This window comes from Pseudophryne corroboree, chromosome 3 (assembly GCF_028390025.1).
Source record: "Pseudophryne corroboree isolate aPseCor3 chromosome 3, aPseCor3.hap2, whole genome shotgun sequence".
NCBI classification, from domain to species: Eukaryota; Metazoa; Chordata; class Amphibia; order Anura; family Myobatrachidae; genus Pseudophryne; species Pseudophryne corroboree.
Window position 1 is genome coordinate 135,310,713 of NC_086446.1, and position 20,916 is coordinate 135,331,628.

General features: G+C 36.8%; 3 non-coding genes across 3 annotated transcripts; all 3 read right to left on the reverse strand.

The window, feature by feature from the left end:
- Window positions 1–415: 415 nt before the first annotated feature.
- Window positions 416–578, reverse strand: LOC134899274 (U1 spliceosomal RNA). The gene has a single exon (XR_010172954.1). It is a non-coding gene; the product is annotated as a U1 spliceosomal RNA (small nuclear RNA).
- Window positions 579–730: 152 nt separating this feature from the next.
- On the reverse strand, window positions 731–894 carry LOC134899202 (U1 spliceosomal RNA). The gene has a single exon (XR_010172883.1). It is a non-coding gene; the product is annotated as a U1 spliceosomal RNA (small nuclear RNA).
- Window positions 895–18,581: 17,687 nt separating this feature from the next.
- TRNAS-ACU (transfer RNA serine (anticodon ACU)) lies at window positions 18,582–18,655 on the reverse strand. The gene has a single exon. It is a non-coding gene; the product is annotated as a tRNA-Ser (tRNA).
- Between the last annotated feature and the right edge of the window lie 2,261 nt (window positions 18,656–20,916).

The window sequence follows — 20,916 nt, forward strand, 5'->3', positions numbered from 1 at the left end:
GATATGTTAACTCCACCGTTTTAAGGCTGCTAAAAACTGCTAGCGAGCAATCAACTCAGAATGACCCCCATAGTGTATTGCAAGAAAATATCTGTAAATCCAATGGTACCGTAAGTGCGGTATATACTCGCACTTCTTTGCGGGGCGAGAACATCTCCCCTAAGTGAAGTCAGCCCTATGAATAGAGTTTGTGTGATCCCTGTGCAGCAGTCACAGAAAGGGTTCATCTCTGCAGTTTGTCACTCAAATTACATTGTTGCATTTTTTCTAGAAGTGGATCTGAGAGCTGTTACCCGCAGACCAGCTACAATAATTATCCTGGGATAGTGCACAAGGGCATAGAAGGGAGCGGCTCAAGAAAAGAGAAGTGGAAACAGACAGCAAACTAGGCTGGAGAGAGACCTGAGACAAAGAGATCTGAATTATACGAGAGCCGACCAGGGGAAACACAAATTATGCAGTCAAGTTTCCCACATTTGGGGAAATCGCAAGAGCAGCACACCCAGAGTGCAATGGGTGAGCCTTGCCCTGGGAGAAGCACCTTCATGATCATAGTATCTCACCTGGCAGGTAAGTAGGAGTTGGGCTAGAGCTGGGTAGGGTCGCTGCTCGGGCACTTCCCTGTCAAGTGAAGGAGATCCAACTGAGTCAGCACAAGGGAACTCTCGAAAGAAGAACAAGGCTAGAGGAAGATCTGAGACAAATAAATCTGACTTTTACCAGAGCTGACCAGAGGAAAGCACAAACACAGTCCCCCACTACCACAAATAATGAAGTCGAGTTTCACACATTTGGGGAAATCACAGGGGTCAGCATACCCAGAATGCAATGAATGAACCTCACCCTGGGATAACAGTCTTCATTACCATGATATCTCCTATGCAAAATAAGTATGATTTGGGATAGGGCTAGGGAGGGCCGCTGCTCAGGCACATCTCTGTCAAGTAAAGAAGATTCAACTGAGGCAGCACAAGGGAACTCTCATCTGGGGACAACAACTGCAGGGAGAACACATATTTTCAGATGAACATGGGAGGGCAGAAGGCTGCCTAATACTGAAGCACCCCCAAACAACAAACCAAATGCAACAACTAGTGCAAGCATTCCTGGGGGAAGGCCTGCAGCAGATGGATTTGCATATGGTGATGTCATCCAAGCAGTGGGTCAAAGTTGGCTTCAACCCTCGTCTGCATATGAAAAGAGAAAAGGGGCATGCAGGGCATGGCGGCCTTTTGTGGCGCTTGGATGACCCCTAGTTCGCATTAAACACCTCCACCCTCCTTCGGTGTGGGGCTCATGTTGGCTATGCCCCAGCCCCTGAAGCATTCAAGCTGATTTCTTGCAGAAGCTGGGCACTGTAACAGCTCCAGAGCTGCTCTGTATGGCAAGTAAAAGGGTGTGGGCCCTGCAGCACTACCTGTAGTTCGCATTGTGCGTTTGAAGGCACAATGTAAGCAGATGGGAGAAGTCAGGATAGTGCGCAAGGGCATAGAAGGGAGCGGCTCAAGAAAAGAGAAGTGGAAACAGACAGCAAACTAGGCTGGAGAGCTCTTCTGTCTATATTTTGCAAACCTGCTCTTGTCCTCTCCAGCTGCTCCATGTAGATTTGACGTCTGGAAAGGTGCATAACCCACTGACAAGCAGGCACACTCCTGCATGAGTTTTCTCTCTCACTAGCTGGATGATACACAATCATTTGCATGTGCTCCACCTCCGACACACCACCCACCCAACCACCCAGTGACCAGAGCCACCCACAAGCCAACTGGCTCCGTGATTTAATTTGCACAGTGTAGTCATCCAGGCAGCATGTCCTTCTCAATGGAATACAATAATACAACAGTTAATAAGGCTATGGGTGTGGAGTGTAAGAGGGTGAGGGAATCACAAGCCCGAAGCTTTATTGAAAGACAGACACATATAAAGGGAGGATCAATAAATACAAAGATATCCTTTACTATAGAATGTAGTCCAATCCGGTCTTTCAACTCTTCCACAACTTAAAAACGGATAGTGTTCCCAAGCCTTCCATCCTGGAATATCTTCAGTCTCTCGCCAATGAAGAAAACAATCCCTCCAGCAGACTCTTCAACCACGATACAAGATCACAGCCAAAAGGGCGAGAAGCAACTACACTTGCGTTTAACCAAAATAGCTAAAACTTAGTGGAGGAAAGTGCAGTGCACCAAAACATAAGCTGACACAATCATGGAGAATGTGCCAGCATATATGCTCTTCTATCTATATTTTGCAAACCTGCTCTTGTCCCCTCCAGCTGCTCCATGTAGATTTGACGTCTGGCAAGGTGCATAACCCACTGACAAGCAGGCACACTCCTGCATGAGTTTTCACTCTCACTAGCTGGATGATACACATTCATTTGCATGTGCTCCACCTCCGACACACCGCCCACCCAACCACCCAGTCACCAGAGCCACCCACAAGCCAACTGGCTCCGTGACTTAATTTGCACAGTGCAGTCATCCAGGCAGCATGTCCTTCTCAATGGAATAATCTCTGGTTCCATGGAATCTTCCGCATTGGAATGCTGCGGAACAAAAAGGATTTAAACATTCAGCTTGCTAGCATTCAATGTACCTGCGGCTTGGCTCTAGCACATGGGTCTTCATCCTGTGGCCCTCCAGCTGCTGTGAAACTACACATCCCAGCATGCCCTGCCACAGTTTTGCTATTAAGGTATGCTAAAACTGAGGCAGGGCATGCTGGGATGTGTAGTTCCACAGCAGCTGGAGGGTCGCAGGTTGAAGACCCATGTTCTAGCATGCCTGTTCTATGATGCATGTTCCGTGATGTCACAATCAGCTTGGAATGGGGTATCTAGCAGGCATTTGCTGACAGTCACTTGAGGTAGACACACATCAGGAGATGCAGCATATCGGAGGTCTTCGATGCCTTTCCAGCAAATGCACACCACCTGCTGCTGGTCTGGACACAAAACAATGCCCACAATCGAAGTCCCAAAATGCCCAACTACAGGATTCATGTAAGTAGTGAATTTAGGAATGAATTTAGAAGTAGGAAATTAAGTTAGTTCACAAGTACATTCAAATTCAGATCTAAAGTCTAGGTAGGCCTCACGTCCTGGCAGACCCCAGCATTTAAAAATGCCTTGATTAGAGGTAGGGAATTAAATGTAGATAAGAAGTAGACGCAAAATAAGACTCCACAGAGCAGTTATCAGGTGTCTTTATCAATTGTTGCATTTAAAAAATCAAGCAATTAGGGAACACAATGTTGCAACAATTTAACCCTATTTGCAAAATAGTACTAAATAAGTTTGTCGATGTAAGACATTTGCAAAGGCGCAAACAAAACACGCTGGAAAATCTGATCACAAGGTCAATTACGTCCCTGGGTGGGATTGAACCACCAACCTTTTGGTTAATAGCCGAACACACTAACCGATTGCGCCACAGAGACACTTTGCAAAAAGTACATACTGACAAAGGCTAATAAGCATTTATCTAGAACGTTTCCTAGAAAAACTTTAAAAAGTCAATAATCTGGAGAGTTTTTGTAAGATGTTTCTTCCATCAACCAACGAAGAAACACATTGGTACTTTTCCATGATGAGTGAGTGCTTCAGGTTCTCTTGCACTTACATGTGCAGCAGAGTACTGCAATGGAAGCATGCTGGGCCCATAACCCAGAGGTAGGCAGATTGAAACTATCCTCTGCTATATGCATTTTTTTTTGTTAATTAAAGTAATCCAAAACTGGGATTGATATTTTGGTTCTTTTATTTTTACTTAAAGTACAATAACTTTTACCATTTTAATTTGTTTTAATAGTATATTGACAGTATTGTTTTCTTTCAAAAATCCACTTAATTTTCTTTACCCTATTATTAAAATGGTAATTGACAAAAACAAACTACATTGTCACCAGAAGAGCAATACAAAATGTACACGTGATATATTAAAATCATCTTTCCAGCTTGAATTTCAATGATGCATTGGGGCAACGATTTTGTTAGCAACATCTTCACCCTTAAATAAAGATTTTCTTAATTCCTTACCTGTGTGCTAATTAGATATCACCTTGTTTTCACATTAAACAGACTTCCACATGAGAAAGCAGCAAGGATGCAGTGGCGTTAATGTTTCGTGGTGTCAACCCGTATTATTTCAGTAGACATTGAAATGAGGATGCATCTTGCTGCCTTTCCAATGAAGCAAATTTAATTTAGTAATAGGTGAAAAACCATCCCTACAAAGGTGTTAATCAGAGACTTGGCTTTGTGGACACTTTTCAGAGAACAAATTTGTTAGCATAAAAATAAAGCCAGAAAATGAAGAGCTGTTTAATCACTCAATTGGATTTTTTTGCCAGCATATTTCTTTTTCTCTGCAACCCACTGCTAAATTGTGCTACCTAGCTGTTTTTATAAAATCACTGAATCAAATCTAACTCTGATTACATCAGAGAAGGCCAGGTACCCTACACCATAAGAGGGGGTTTGAAATTTTGACTTGTCTACTTAAAGATCACCAAAATCTGATAACAAGGTCAATTACATCCCTGGGTGGGATTGAACCACCAACCTTTTGGTTTATAGCCGTACACACTAACTGATTGCGCCACAGAGACACTTTGCAAAAGTACATACTGACAAAGGCTAATAAGCATTCATCTAAAACGTTTCCTAGAAAAACTTTAAAAAGTCAATAATCTGGAGAGTTTTTGTAAGATGTTTCTTCCATCCACCAACGAAGAAACACATTGGTACTTTCCCATGATGAGTGAGTGCTTCAGGATCTCTTGCACTTACATGTGCAGCAGAGTACTGCAATGGAAGCATGCTGGGCCCATAACCCAGAGGTAGGCAGATTGAAACTATCCTTTGCTATATGCATTTTTTTTTTTGTTAATTTAAGTAATCAAAACTGGGATTGATATTTTTGCTCTTTTATTTTTACTTAAAGTACAATAACTTTTACCATTTTAATTTGTTTTAATAGTATATTGACAGTATAGTTTTCTTTAAAAAATCCACTTAATTTTCTTTACCCTATTATTAAAAGGGTAATTGACAAAAACAAACTACATTGTCACCAGAAGAGCAATACAAAATGTACAAGTGATATATTAAAATCATCTTTCCAGCTTGAATTTCAATGATGCATTGGGGCAACGATTTTGTGAGAAACATCTTCACCCTTAAATAAAGATTTTCTTAATTCCTTACCTGTGTGCTAATTAGATATCACCTTGTTTTCACATTAAACAGACTTCCACATGAGAAAGCAGCAAGGATGCAGTGGCGTTAATGTTTCCTGGTGTCAACCTGTATTATTTCAGTAGACATTGAAATGAGGATGCATCTTGCTGCCTTTCCAATGAAGCAAGTTTAATTTAGTAATAGGTGAAAAACCATCCCTACAATGGTGTTAATCAGAGACTTGGCTTTGTGGACACTTTTCAGAGAACAAATTTGTTAGCATAAAAATAAAGCCAGAAAATAAAGAGCTGTTTAATCTCCCAATTGGATTCTTTTGCCAGCATATTTCTTTTTCTCTTCAACCCACTGCTAAATTGTGCTTCCTAGCTGTTTTTATAAAATCACTGAATCAAATCTGATTACATCAGAGAAGGCCAGGTACCCTACACCATAAGAGGGGGTTTGAAATTTTGACTTGTCTACTTAAAGATCACCAAAATCTGATAACAAGGTCAATTACGTCCCTGGGTGGGATTGAACCACCAACCTTTTGGTTAATAGCCGTGCACACTAACTGATTGCGCCACAGAGACACTTTGCAAAAGTCCATACTGACAAAGGCTAATAAGCATTCATCTAAAACGTTTCCTAGAAAAACTTTAAAAAGTCAATAATCTGGAGAGTTTTTGTAAGATGTTTCTTCCATCAACCAACGAAGAAACACATTGGTACTTTCCCATGATGAGTGAGTGCTTCAGGATCTCTTGCACTTACATGTGCAGCAGAGTACTGCAATGGAAGCATGCTGGGCCCATAACCCAGCGGTAGGCAGATTGAAACTATCCTTTGCTATATGCATTTTTTTTTTGTTAATTAAAGTAATCCAAAACTGGGATTGATATTTCGGCTCTTTTATTTTTACTTAAAGTACAATAACTTTTACCATTTTAATTTGTTTTAATAGTATATTGACAGTATTGTTTTCTTTCAAAAATCCACTTAATTTTCTTTACCCTATTATTAAAATGGTAATTGACAAAAACAAACTACATTGTCACCAGAAGAGCAATACAAAATGTACAAGTGATATATTAAAATCATCTTTCCAGCTTGAATTTCAATGATGCATTGGGGCAACGATTTTGTGAGAAACATCTTCACCCTTAAATAAAGATTTTCTTAATTCCTTACCTGTGTGCTAATTAGATATCACCTTGTTTTCACATTAAACAGACTTCCACATGAGAAAGCAGCAAGGATACAGTGGCGTTAATGTTTCCTGGTGTCAACCTGTATTATTTCAGTAGACATTGAAATGAGGATGCATCTTGCTGCCTTTCCAATGAAGCAAGTTTAATTTAGTAATAGGTGAAAAACCATCCCTACAAAGGTGTTAATCAGAGACTTGGCTTTGTGGACACTTTTCAAAGAACAAATTTGTTAGCATAAAAATAAAGACAGAAAATGAAGAGCTGTTTAATCACTCAATTGGATTTTTTTTGGCAGCATATTTCTTTTTCTCTGCAACCCACTGCTAAATTGTGCTTCCTAGCTGTTTTTATAAAATCACTGAATCAAATCTTACTCTGATTACATCAGAGAAGGCCAGGTACCCTACACCATAACAGGGGGTTTGAAATTTTGACTTGTCTACTTAAAGATCACCAAAATCTGATAACAAGGTCAATTACGTCCCTGGTTGGGATTGAACCACCAACCTTTTGGTTAGTAGCCGGACACACTAACCGATTGCGCCACAGAGACACTTTGCAAAAAGTACATACTGACAAAGTCTAATAAGCATACATCTAGAACGTTTCCTAGAAAAACTTTAAAAAGTCAATAATCTGGAGAGTTTTTGTAAGATGTTTCTTCCATCAACCAATGAAGAAACACATTGGTACTTTCCCATGATGAGTGAGTGCTTCAGGATCTCTTGCACTTACATGTGCAGCAGAGTACTGCAATGGAAGCATGCTGGGCCCATAACCCAGAGGTAGGCAGATTGAAACTATCCTTTGCTATATGCATTTTTTTTTGTTAATTTAAGTAATCAAAACTGGGATTGATATTTTTGCTCTTTTATTATTACTAAAAGTACAATAACTTTTACCATTTTAATTTGTTTTAATAGTATATTGACAGTATAGTTTTCTTTAAAAAATCCACTTAATTTTCTTTACCCTATTATTAAAAGGGTAATTGACAAAAACAAACTACATTGTCACCAGAAGAGCAATACAAAATGTACAAGTGATATATTAAAATCATATTTCCAGCTTGAATTTCAATGATGCATTGGGGCAACGATTTTGTGAGAAACATCTTCACCCTTAAATAAAGATTTTCTTAATTCCTTACCTGTGTGCTAATTAGATATCACCTTGTTTTCACATTAAACAGACTTCTACATGAGAAAGCAGCAAGGATGCAGTGGCGTTAATGTTTCCTGGTGTCAACCTGTATTATTTCAGTAGACATTGAAATGAGGATGCATCTTGCTGCCTTTCCAATGAAGCAAGTTTAATTTAGTAATAGGTGAAAAACCATCCCTACAAAGGTGTTAATCAGAGACTTGGCTTTGTGGACACTTTTCAGAGAACAAATTTGTTAGCATAAAAATAAAGCCAGAAAATGAAGAGCTGTTTAATCACTCAATTGGATTTTTTTTGCCAGCATATTTCTTTTTCTCTGCAACCCACTGCTAAATTGTGCTTCCTAGCTGTTTTTATAAAATCACTGAATCAATTCTAACTCTGATTACATCAGAGAAGGCCAGGTACCCTACATCATAACAGGGGGTTTGAAATTTTGACTTGTCTACTTAAAGATCACCAAAATCTGATAAGGTCAATTACGTCCCTGGTTGGGATTGAACCACCAACCTTTTGGTTAGTAGCCGGACACACTAACCGATTGCGCCACAGAGACACTTCGCAAAAAGTACATACTGACAAAGGCTAATAAGCATACATCTAGAACGTTTCCTAGAAAAACTTTAAAAAGTCAATAATCTGGAGAGTTTTTGTAAAATGTTTCTTCCATCAACCAACGAAGAAACACATTGGTACTTTCCCATGATGAGTGAGTGCTTCAGGATCTCTTGCACTTACATGTGCAGCAGAGTACTGCAATGGAAGCATGCTGGGCCCATAACCCAGAGGTAGGCAGATTGAAACTACCCTTTGCTATATGCATTTTTTTTGTTAATTTAAGTAATCAAAACTGGGATTGATATTTTTGCTCTTTTATTTTTACTTGAAGTACAATAACTTTTACCATTTTAATTTGTTTGAATAGTATATTGACAGTATAGTTTTCTTTAAAAAAATCCACTTAATTTTCTTTACCCTATTATTAAAAGGGTAATTGACAAAAACAAACTACATTGTCACCAGAAGAGCAATACAAAATGTACAAGTGATATATTAAAATCATCTTTCCAGCTTGAATTTCAATGATGCATTGGGGCAACGATTTTGTGAGAAACATCTTCACCCTTAAATAAAGATTTTTTTAATTCCTTACCTGTGTGCTAATTAGATATCACCTTGTTTTCACATTAAACAGACTTCCACATGAGAAAGCAGCAAGGATGCAGTGGCGTTAATGTTTCCTGGTGTCAACCTGTGTTATTTCAGTAGACATTGAAATGAGGATGCATCTTGCTGCCTTTCCAATGAAGCAAGTTTAATTTAGTAATAGGTGAAAAACCATCCCTACAAAGGTGTTAATCAGAGACTTGGCTTTGTGGACACTTTTCAGAGAACAAATTTGTTAGCATAAAAATAAAGCCAGAAAATAAAGAGCTGTTTAATCACTCAATTGGATTTTTTTTGCCAGCATATTTATTTTTCTCTGCAACCCACTGCTAAATTGTGCTTCCTAGCTGTTTTTATAAAATCAATGAATCAAATCTAACTCTGATTACATCAGAGAAGGCCAGGTACCCTACACCATAACAGGGGGTTTGAAATTTTGACTTGTCTACTTAAAGATCACCAAAATCTGATAACAAGGTCAATTACGTCCCTGGGTGGGATTGAACCACCAACCTTTTGGTTAGTAGCTGGACACACTAACCGATTGCGCCACAGAGACACTTTGCAAAAAGTACCTACTGACAAAGGCATACATCTAGAACGTTTCCTAGAAAAACTTTAAAAAGTCAATAATCTGGAGAGTTGTTGTAAGATGTTTCTTCCATCAACCAACGAAGAAACACATTGGTACTTTCCCATGATGACTGAGTGCTTCAGGATCTCTTGCACTTACATGTGCAGCAGAGTACTGCAATCGAAGCATGCTGAGCCCATAACCCAGAGGTAGGCAGATTGAAACTATCCTTTGCTATATGCATTTTTTTTTGTTAATTTAAGTAATCAAAACTGGGATTGATATTTTGGCTCTTTTATTTTTACTTAAAGTACAATAACTTTTACCATTTTAATTTGTTTTAATAGTATATTGACAGTATAGTTTTCTTTAAAAAATCCACTTAATTTTCTTTACCCTATTATTAAAAGGGTAATTGACAAAAACAAACTACATTGTCACCAGAAGAGCAATACAAAATGTACAAGTGATATATTAAAATCATCTTTCCAGCTTGAATTTCAATGATGCATTGGGGCAACGATTTTGTGAGAAACATCTTCACCCTTAAATAAAGATTTTCTTAATTCCTTACCTGTGTGCTAATTAGATATCACCTTGTTTTCACATTAAACAGACTTCTACATGAGAAAGCAGCAAGGATGCAGTGGCGTTAATGTTTCCTGGTGTCAACCCGTATTATTTCAGTAGACATTGAAATGAGGATGCATCTTGCTGCCTTTCCAATGAAGCAAATTTAATTTAGTAATAGGTGAAAAACCATCCCTACAAAGGTGTTAATCAGAGACTTGGCTTTGTGGACACTTTTCAAAGAACAAATTTGTTAGCATAAAAATAAAGCCAGAAAATGAAGAGCTGTTTAATCACTCAATTGGATTTTTTTTGGCAGCATATTTCTTTTTCTCGGCAGCATATTTCTTTTTCTCTGCAACCCACTGCTAAATTGTGCTTCCTAGCTGTTTTTATAAAATCACTGAATCAAATCTTACTCTGATTACATCAGAGAAAGCCAGGTACCCTACACCATAACAGGGGGTTTGAAATTTTGACTTGTCTACTTAAAGATCACCAAAATCTGATAACAAGGTCAATTACGTCCCTGGTTGGGATTGAACCACCAACCTTTTGGTTAGTAGCCGGACACACTAACCGATTGCGCCACAGAGACACTTTGCAAAAAGTACGTACTGACAAAGTCTAATAAGCATACATCTAGAACGTTTCCTAGAAAAACTTTAAAAAGTCAATAATCTGGAGAGTTTTTGTAAGATGTTTCTTCCATCAACCAATGAAGAAACACATTGGTACTTTCCCATGATGAGTGAGTGCTTCAGGATCTCTTGCACTTACATGTGCAGCAGAGTACTGCAATGGAAGCATGCTGGGCCCATAACCCAGAGGTAGGCAGATTGAAACTATCCTTTGCTATATGCATTTTTTTTTGTTAATTTAAGTAATCAAAACTGGGATTGATATTTTTGCTCTTTTATTATTACTTAAAGTACAATAACTTTTACCATTTTAATTTGTTTGAATAGTATATTGACAGTATAGTTTTCTTTAAAAAATCCACTTAATTTTCTTTACCCTATTATTAAAAGGGTAATTGACAAAAACAAACTACATTGTCACCAGAAGAGCAATACAAAATGTACAAGTGATATATTAAAATCATATTTCCAGCTTGAATTTCAATGATGCATTGGGGCAACGATTTTGTGAGAAACATCTTCACCCTTAAATAAAGATTTTCTTAATTCCTTACCTGTGTGCTAATTAGATATCACCTTGTTTTCACATTAAACAGACTTCTACATGAGAAAGCAGCAAGGATGCAGTGGCGTTAATGTTTCCTGGTGTCAACCTGTATTATTTCAGTAGACATTGAAATGAGGATGCATCTTGCTGCCTTTCCAATGAAGCAAGTTTAATTTAGTAATAGGTGAAAAACCATCCCTACAAAGGTGTTAATCAGAGACTTGGCTTTGTGGACACTTTTCAGAGAACAAATTTGTTAGCATAAAAATAAAGCCAGAAAATGAAGAGCTGTTTAATCACTCAATTGGATTTTTTTTGCCAGCATATTTCTTTTTCTCTGCAACCCACTGCTAAATTGTGCTTCCTAGCTGTTTTTATAAAATCACTGAATCAATTCTAACTCTGATTACATCAGAGAAGGCCAGGTACCCTACATCATAACAGGGGGTTTGAAATTTTGACTTGTCTACTTAAAGATCACCAAAATCTGATAAGGTCAATTACGTCCCTGGTTGGGATTGAACCACCAACCTTTTGGTTAGTAGCCGGACACACTAACCGATTGCGCCACAGAGACACTTCGCAAAAAGTACATACTGACAAAGGCTAATAAGCATACATCTAGAACGTTTCCTAGAAAAACTTTAAAAAGTCAATAATCTGGAGAGTTTTTGTAAAATGTTTCTTCCATCAACCAACGAAGAAACACATTGGTACTTTCCCATGATGAGTGAGTGCTTCAGGATCTCTTGCACTTACATGTGCAGCAGAGTACTGCAATGGAAGCATGCTGGGCCCATAACCCAGAGGTAGGCAGATTGAAACTATCCTTTGCTATATGCATTTTTTTTGTTAATTTAAGTAATCAAAACTGGGATTGATATTTTTGCTCTTTTATTTTTACTTGAAGTACAATAACTTTTACCATTTTAATTTGTTTGAATAGTATATTGACAGTATAGTTTTCTTTAAAAAAATCCACTTAATTTTCTTTACCCTATTATTAAAAGGGTAATTGACAAAAACAAACTACATTGTCACCAGAAGAGCAATACAAAATGTACAAGTGATATATTAAAATCATCTTTCCAGCTTGAATCTCAATGATGCATTGGGGCAACGATTTTGTGAGAAACATCTTCACCCTTAAATAAAGATTTTCTTAATTCCTTACCTGTGTGCTAATTAGATATCACCTTGTTTTCACATTAAACAGACTTCTACATGAGAAAGCAGCAAGGATGCAGTGGCGTTAATGTTTCCTGGTGTCAACCTGTATTATTTCAGTAGACATTGAAATGAGGATGCATCTTGCTGCCTTTCCAATGAAGCAAGTTTAATTTAGTAATAGGTGAAAAACCATCCCTACAAAGGTGTTAATCAGAGACTTGGCTTTGTGGACACTTTTCAGAGAACAAATTTGTTAGCATAAAAATAAAGCCAGAAAATGAAGAGCTGTTTAATCACTCAATTGGATTTTTTTTGCCAGCATATTTCTTTTTCTCTGCAACCCACTGCTAAATTGTGCTTCCTAGCTGTTTTTATAAAATCACTGAATCAATTCTAACTCTGATTACATCAGAGAAGGCCAGGTACCCTACATCATAACAGGGGGTTTGAAATTTTGACTTGTCTACTTAAAGATCACCAAAATCTGATAAGGTCAATTACGTCCCTGGTTGGGATTGAACCACCAACCTTTTAGTTAGTAGCCGGACACACTAACCGATTGCGCCACAGAGACACTTCGCAAAAAGTACATACTGACAAAGGCTAATAAGCATACATCTAGAACGTTTCCTAGAAAAACTTTAAAAAGTCAATAATCTGGAGAGTTTTTGTAAAATGTTTCTTCCATCAACCAACGAAGAAACACATTGGTACTTTCCCATGATGAGTGAGTGCTTCAGGATCTCTTGCACTTACATGTGCAGCAGAGTACTGCAATGGAAGCATGCTGGGCCCATAACCCAGAGGTAGGCAGATTGAAACTACCCTTTGCTATATGCATTTTTTTTGTTAATTTAAGTAATCAAAACTGGGATTGATATTTTTGCTCTTTTATTTTTACTTGAAGTACAATAACTTTTACCATTTTAATTTGTTTGAATAGTATATTGACAGTATAGTTTTCTTTAAAAAAATCCACTTAATTTTCTTTACCCTATTATTAAAAGGGTAATTGACAAAAACAAACTACATTGTCACCAGAAGAGCAATACAAAATGTACAAGTGATATATTAAAATCATCTTTCCAGCTTGAATTTCAATGATGCATTGGGGCAATGATTTTGTGAGAAACATCTTCACCCTTAAATAAAGATTTTCTTAATTCCTTACCTGTGTGCTAATTAGATATCACCTTGTTTTCACATTAAACAGACTTCCACATGAGAAAGCAGCAAGGATGCAGTGGCGTTAATGTTTCCTGGTGTCAACCTGTGTTATTTCAGTAGACATTGAAATGAGGATGCATCTTGCTGCCTTTCCAATGAAGCAAGTTTAATTTAGTAATAGGTGAAAAACCATCCCTACAAAGGTGTTAATCAGAGACTTGGCTTTGTGGACACTTTTCAGAGAACAAATTTGTTAGCATAAAAATAAAGCCAGAAAATAAAGAGCTGTTTAATCACTCAATTGGATTTTTTTTGCCAGCATATTTATTTTTCTCTGCAACCCACTGCTAAATTGTGCTTCCTAGCTGTTTTTATAAAATCAATGAATCAAATCTAACTCTGATTACATCAGAGAAGGCCAGGTACCCTACACCATAACAGGAGGTTTGAAATTTTGACTTGTCTACTTAAAGATCACCAAAATCTGATAAACAAGGTCAATTACGTCCCTGGGTGGGATTGAACCACCAACCTTTTGGTTACTAGCTGGACACACTAACCGATTGCGCCACAGAGACACTTTGCAAAAAGTACCTACTGACAAAGGCATACATCTAGAACGTTTCCTAGAAAAACTTTAAAAAGTCAATAATCTGGAGAGTTGTTGTAAGATGTTTCTTCCATCAACCAACGAAGAAACACATTGGTACTTTCCCATGATGACTGAGTGCTTCAGGATCTCTTGCACTTACATGTGCAGCAGAGTACTGCAATGGAAGCATGCTGAGCCCATAACCCAGAGGTAGGCAGATTGAAACTATCCTTTGCTATATGCATTTTTTTTTTGTTAATTTAAGTAATCAAAACTGGGATTGATATTTTGGCTCTTTTATTTTTACTTAAAGTACAATAACTTTTACCATTTTAATTTGTTTTAATAGTATATTGACAGTATAGTTTTCTTTAAAAAATCCACTTAATTTTCTTTACCCTATTATTAAAAGGGTAATTGACAAAAACAAACTACATTGTCACCAGAAGAGCAATACAAAATGTACAAGTGATATATTAAAATCATCTTTCCAGCTTGAATTTCAATGATGCATTGGGGCAACGATTTTGTGAGAAACATCTTCACCCTTAAATAAAGATTTTCTTAATTCCTTACCTGTGTGCTAATTAGATATCACCTTGTTTTCACATTAAACAGACTTCTACATGAGAAAGCAGCAAGGATGCAGTGGCGTTAATGTTTCCTGGTGTCAACCCGTATTATTTCAGTAGACATTGAAATGAGGATGCATCTTGCTGCCTTTCCAATGAAGCAAATTTAATTTAGTAATAGGTGAAAAACCATCCCTACAAAGGTGTTAATCAGAGACTTGGCTTTGTGGACACTTTTCAAAGAACAAATTTGTTAGCATAAAAATAAAGCCAGAAAATGAAGAGCTGTTTAATCACTCAATTGGATTTTTTTGCCAGCATATTTCTTTTTCTCTTCAACCCACTGCTAAATTGTGCTTCCTAGCTGTTTTTATAAAATCACTGAATCAAATCTGATTACATCAGAGAAGGCCAGGTACCCTACACCATAAGAGGGGGTTTGAAATTTTGACTTGTCTACTTAAAGATCACCAATATCTGATAACAAGGTCAATTACGTCCCTGGTTGGGATTGAACCACCAACCTTTTGGTTAATAGCCGTGCACACTAACTGATTGCGCCACAGAGACACTTTGCAAAAGTCCATACTGACAAAGGCTAATAAGCATTCATCTAAAACGTTTCCTAGAAAAACTTTAAAAAGTCAATAATCTGGAGAGTTTTTGTAAGATGTTTCTTCCATCAACCAACGAAGAAACACATTGGTACTTTCCCATGATGAGTGAGTGCTTCAGGATCTCTTGCACTTACATGTGCAGCAGAGTACAGCAATGGAAGCATGCTGGGCCCATAACCCAGCGGTAGGCAGATTGAAACTATCCTTTGCTATATGCATTTTTTTTTTGTTAATTAAAGTAATCCAAAACTGGGATTGATATTCCGGCTCTTTTATTTTTACTTAAAGTACAATAACTTTTACCATTTTAATTTGTTTTAATAGTATATTGACAGTATTGTTTTCTTTCAAAAATCCACTTAATTTTCTTTACCCTATTATTAAAATGGTAATTGACAAAAACAAACTACATTGTCACCAGAAGAGCAATACAAAATGTACAAGTGATATATTAAAATCATCTTTCCAGCTTGAATTTCAATGATGCATTGGGGCAACGATTTTGTGAGAAACATCTTCACCCTTAAATAAAGATTTTCTTAATTCCTTACCTGTGTGCTAATTAGATATCACCTTGTTTTCACATTAAACAGACTTCCACATGAGAAAGCAGCAAGGATACAGTGGCGTTAATGTTTCCTGGTGTCAACCTGTATTATTTCAGTAGACATTGAAATGAGGATGCATCTTGCTGCCTTTCCAATGAAGCAAGTTTAATTTAGTAATAGGTGAAAAACCATCCCTACAAAGGTGTTAATCAGAGACTTGGCTTTGTGGACACTTTTCAAAGAACAAATTTGTTAGCATAAAAATAAAGACAGAAAATGAAGAGCTGTTTAATCACTCAATTGGATTTTTTTTGGCAGCATATTTCTTTTTCTCGGCAGCATATTTCTTTTTCTCTGCAACCCACTGCTAAATTGTGCTTCCTAGCTGTTTTTATAAAATCACTGAATCAAATCTTACTCTGATTACATCAGAGAAGGCCAGGTACCCTACACCATAACAGGGGGTTTGAAATTTTGACTTGTCTACTTAAAGATCACCAAAATCTGATAACAAGGTCAATTACGTCCCTGGTTGGGATTGAACCACCAACCTTTTGGTTAGTAGCCGGACACACTAACCGATTGCGCCACAGAGACACTTTGCAAAAATACATACTGACAAAGTCTAATAAGCATACATCTAGAACGTTTCCTAGAAAAACTTTAAAAAGTCAATAATCTGGAGAGTTTTTGTAAGATGTTTCTTCCATCAACCAATGAAGAAACACATTGGTACTTTCCCATGATGAGTGAGTGCTTCAGGATCTCTTGCACTTACATGTGCAGCAGAGTACTGCAATGGAAGCATGCTGGGCCCATAACCCAGAGGTAGGCAGATTGAAACTATCCTTTGCTATATGCATTTTTTTTTGTTAATTTAAGTAATCAAAACTGGGATTGATATTTTTGCTCTTTTATTATTACTTAAAGTACAATAACTTTTACCATTTTAATTTGTTTTAATAGTATATTGACAGTATAGTTTTCTTTAAAAAATCCACTTAATTTTCTTTACCCTATTATTAAAAGGGTAATTGACAAAAACAAACTACATTGTCACCAGAAGAGCAATACAAAATGTACAAGTGATATATTAAAATCATATTTCCAGCTTGAATTTCAATGATGCATTGGGGCAACGATTTTGTGAGAAACATCTTCACCCTTAAATAAAGATTTTCTTAATTCCTTACCTGTGTGCTAATTAGATATCACCTTGTTTTCACATTAAACAGACTTCTACATGAGAAAGCAGCAAGGATGCAGTGGCGTTAATGTTTCCTGGTGTCAACCTGTATTATTTCAGTAGACATTGAAATGAGGATGCATCTTGCTGCCTTTCCAATGAAGCAAGTTTAATTTAGTAATAGGTGAAAAACCATCCCTACAAAGGTGTTAATCAGAGACTTGGCTTTGTGGACACTTTTCAGAGAACAAATTTGTTAGCATAAAAATAAAGCCAGAAAATGAAGAGCTGTTTAATCACTCAATTGGATTTTTTTTGCCAGCATATTTCTTTTTCTCTGCAACCCACTGCTAAATTGTGCTTCCTAGCTGTTTTTATAAAATCACTGAATCAATTCTAACTCTGATTACATCAGAGAAGGCCAGGTACCCTACATCATAACAGGGGGTTTGAAATTTTGACTTGTCTACTTAAAGATCACCAAAATCTGATAAGGTCAATTACGTCCCTGGTTGGGATTGAACCACCAACCTTTTGGTTAGTAGCCGGACACACTAACCGATTGCGCCACAGAGACACTTCGCAAAAAGTACATACTGACAAAGGCTAATAAGCATACATCTAGAACGTTTCCTAGAAAAACTTTAAAAAGTCAATAATCTGGAGAGTTTTTGTAAGATGTTTCTTCCATCAACCAATGAAGAAACACATTGGTACTTTCCCATGATGAGTGAGTGCTTCAGGATCTCTTGCACTTACATGTGCAGCAGAGTACTGCAATGGAAGCATGCTGGGCCCATAACCCAGAGGTAGGCAGATTGAAACTATCCTTTGCTATATGCATTTTTTTTGTTAATTTAAGTAATCAAAACTGGGATTGATATTTTTGCTCTTTTATTTTTACTTGAAGTACAATAACTTTTACCATTTTAATTTGTTTGAATAGTATATTGACAGTATAGTTTTCTTTAAAAAAATCCACTTAATTTTCTTTACCCTATTATTAAAAGGGTAATTGACAAAAACAAACTACATTGTCACCAGAAGAGCAATACAAAATGTACAAGTGATATATTAAAATCATCTTTCCAGCTTGAATCTCAATGATGCATTGGGGCAACGATTTTGTGAGAAACATCTTCACCCTTAAATAAAGATTTTCTTAATTCCTTACCTGTGTGCTAATTAGATATCACCTTGTTTTCACATTAAACAGACTTCCACATGAGAAAGCAGCAAGGATGCAGTGGCGTTAATGTTTCCTGGTGTTAATCTGTATTATTTCAGTAGAAATTGAAATGAGGATGCATCTTGCTGCCTTTCCAATGAAGCAAGTTTAATTTAGTAATAGGTGAAAAACCATCCCTACAAAGGTGTTAATCAGAGACTTGGCTTTGTGGACACTTTTCAGAGAACAAATTTGTTAGCATAAAAATAAAGCCAGAAAATGAAGAGCTGTTTAATCACTCAATTGGATTTTTTTTGCCAGCATATTTCTTTTTCCCTGCAACCCACTGCTAAATTGTGCTTCCTATCTGTTTTTATAAAATCACTGAATCAAATCTAACTCTGATTACATCAGAGAAGGCCAGGTACCCTACACCATAACAGGGGGTTTGAAATTTTGACTTGTCTACTTAAAGATCACCAAAATCTGATAACAAGGTCAATTACGTCCCTGGGTGGGATTGAACCACCAACCTTTTGGTTAGTAGCCAGACACACTAACCAATTGCGCCACAGAGACACTTTGTAAAAATGCATACTGACAAAGGCTAATAAGCATACATCTAGAACGTTTCCTAGAAAAACTTTAAAAAGTCAATAATCTGGAGAGTTTTTGTAAGATGTTTCTTCCATCAACCAACGAAGAAACACATTGGTACTTTCCCATGATGAGTGAGTGCTTCAGGATCTCTTGCACTTACATGTGCAGCAGAGTACTGCAATGGAAGCATAACCCAGAGGTAGGCAGATTGAAACTATCCTTTGCTATATGCATTTTTTTTTGTTAATTTAAGTAATCAAAACTGGGATTGATATTTTTGCTCTTTTATTTTTACTTAAAGTACAATAACTTTTGCCATTTTAATTTGTTTTAATAGTATATTGACAGTATAGTTTTCTTTAAAAAATCCACTTAATTTTCTTTACCCTATTATTAAAAGGGTAATTGACAAAAACAAACTACATTGTCACCAGAAGAGCAATACAAAATGTACAAGTGATATATTAAAATCATCTTTCCAGCTTGACTTTCAATGATGCATTGGGGCAACGATTTTGTGAGAAACATCTTCACCCTTAAATAAAGATTTTCTTAATTCCTTACCTGTGTGCTAATTAGATATCACCTTGTTTTCACATTAAACAGACTTCCACATGAGAAAGCAGCAAGGATGCAGTGGCGTTAATGTTTCCTTGTGTCAACCCGTATTATTTCAGTAGACATTGAAATGAGGATGCATCTTGCTGCCTTTCCAATGAAGCAAATTTAATTTAGTAATAGGTTAAAAACCATCCCTACAAAGGTGTTAATCAGAGACTTGGCTTTGTGGACACTTTTCAAAGAACAAATTTGTTAGCATAAAAATAAAGCCAGAAAATGAAGAGCTGTTTAATCACTCAATTGGATTTTTTTGCCAGCATATTTCTTTTTCTCTGCAACCCACTGCTAAATTGTGCTTCCTAGCTGTTTTTATAAAATCACTGAATCAAATCTAACTCTGATTACATCAGAGAAGGCCAGGTACCCTACACCATAAGAGGGGGTTTGAAATTTTGACTTGTCTACTTAAAGATCACCAAAATCTGATAACAAGGTCAATTACGTCCCTGGGTGGGATTGAACCACCAACCTTTTGGTTAATAGCCATATACACTAACTGATTGCGCCACAGAGACACTTAGCAAAAGTACATACTGACAAAGGCTAATAAGCATTCATCTAAAACGTTTCCTAGAAAAACTTTAAAAAGTCAATTATCTGGAGAGTTTTTGTAAGATGTTTCTTCCATCAACCAACGAAGAAACACATTGGTACTTTCCCATGATGACTGAGTGCTTCAGGATCTCTTGCACTTACATGTGCAGCAGAGTACTGCAATGGAAGCATGCTGGGCCCATAACCCAGAGGTAGGCAGATTAAAACTATCCTCTGCTATATGCATTTTTTTTTGTTAATTAAAGTAATCCAAAACTGGGATTGATATTTTTGCTCTTTTATTTTTCATTAAAGTACAATAACTTTTACCATTTTAATTTGTTTTAATAGTATATTGAAAGTATTGTTTTCTTTTAAAAATCCACTTAATTTTCTTTACCCTATTATTAAAATGGTAATTGACAAAAACAAACTACATTGTCACCAGAAGAGCAATACAAAATGTACAAGTGATATATTAAAATCATCTTTCCAGCTTGACTTTCAATGATGCATTGGGGCAACGATTTTGTGAGAAACATTTTCACCCTTAAATAAAGATTTTCTTAATTCCTTACCTGTGTGCTAATTAGATATCACCTTGTTTTCACATTAAACAGACTTCCACATGAGAAAGCAGCAAGGATGCAGTGGCGTTAATGTTTCCTGGTGTCAACCTGTATTATTTCAGTAGACATTGAAATGAGGATGCATCTTGCTGCCTTTCCAATGAAGCAAGTTTAATTTAGTAATAGGTGAAAAACCATCCTTACAAAGGTGTTAATCAGAGACTTGGCTTTGTGGACACTTTTCAGAGAACAAATTTGTTAGCATAAAAATAAAGCCAGAAAATGAAGAGCTGTTTAATCACTCAATTGGATTTTTTTGCCAGCATATTTCTTTTTCTCTGCAACCCACTGCTAAATTGTGCTTCCTAGCTGTTTTTATAAAATCACTGAATCAAATCTAACTCTGATTACATCAGAGAAGGCCAGGTACCCTACACCATAAGAGGGGGTTTGAAATTTTGACTTGTCTACTTAAAGATCACCAAAATCTGATAACAAGGTCAATTACGTCCCTGG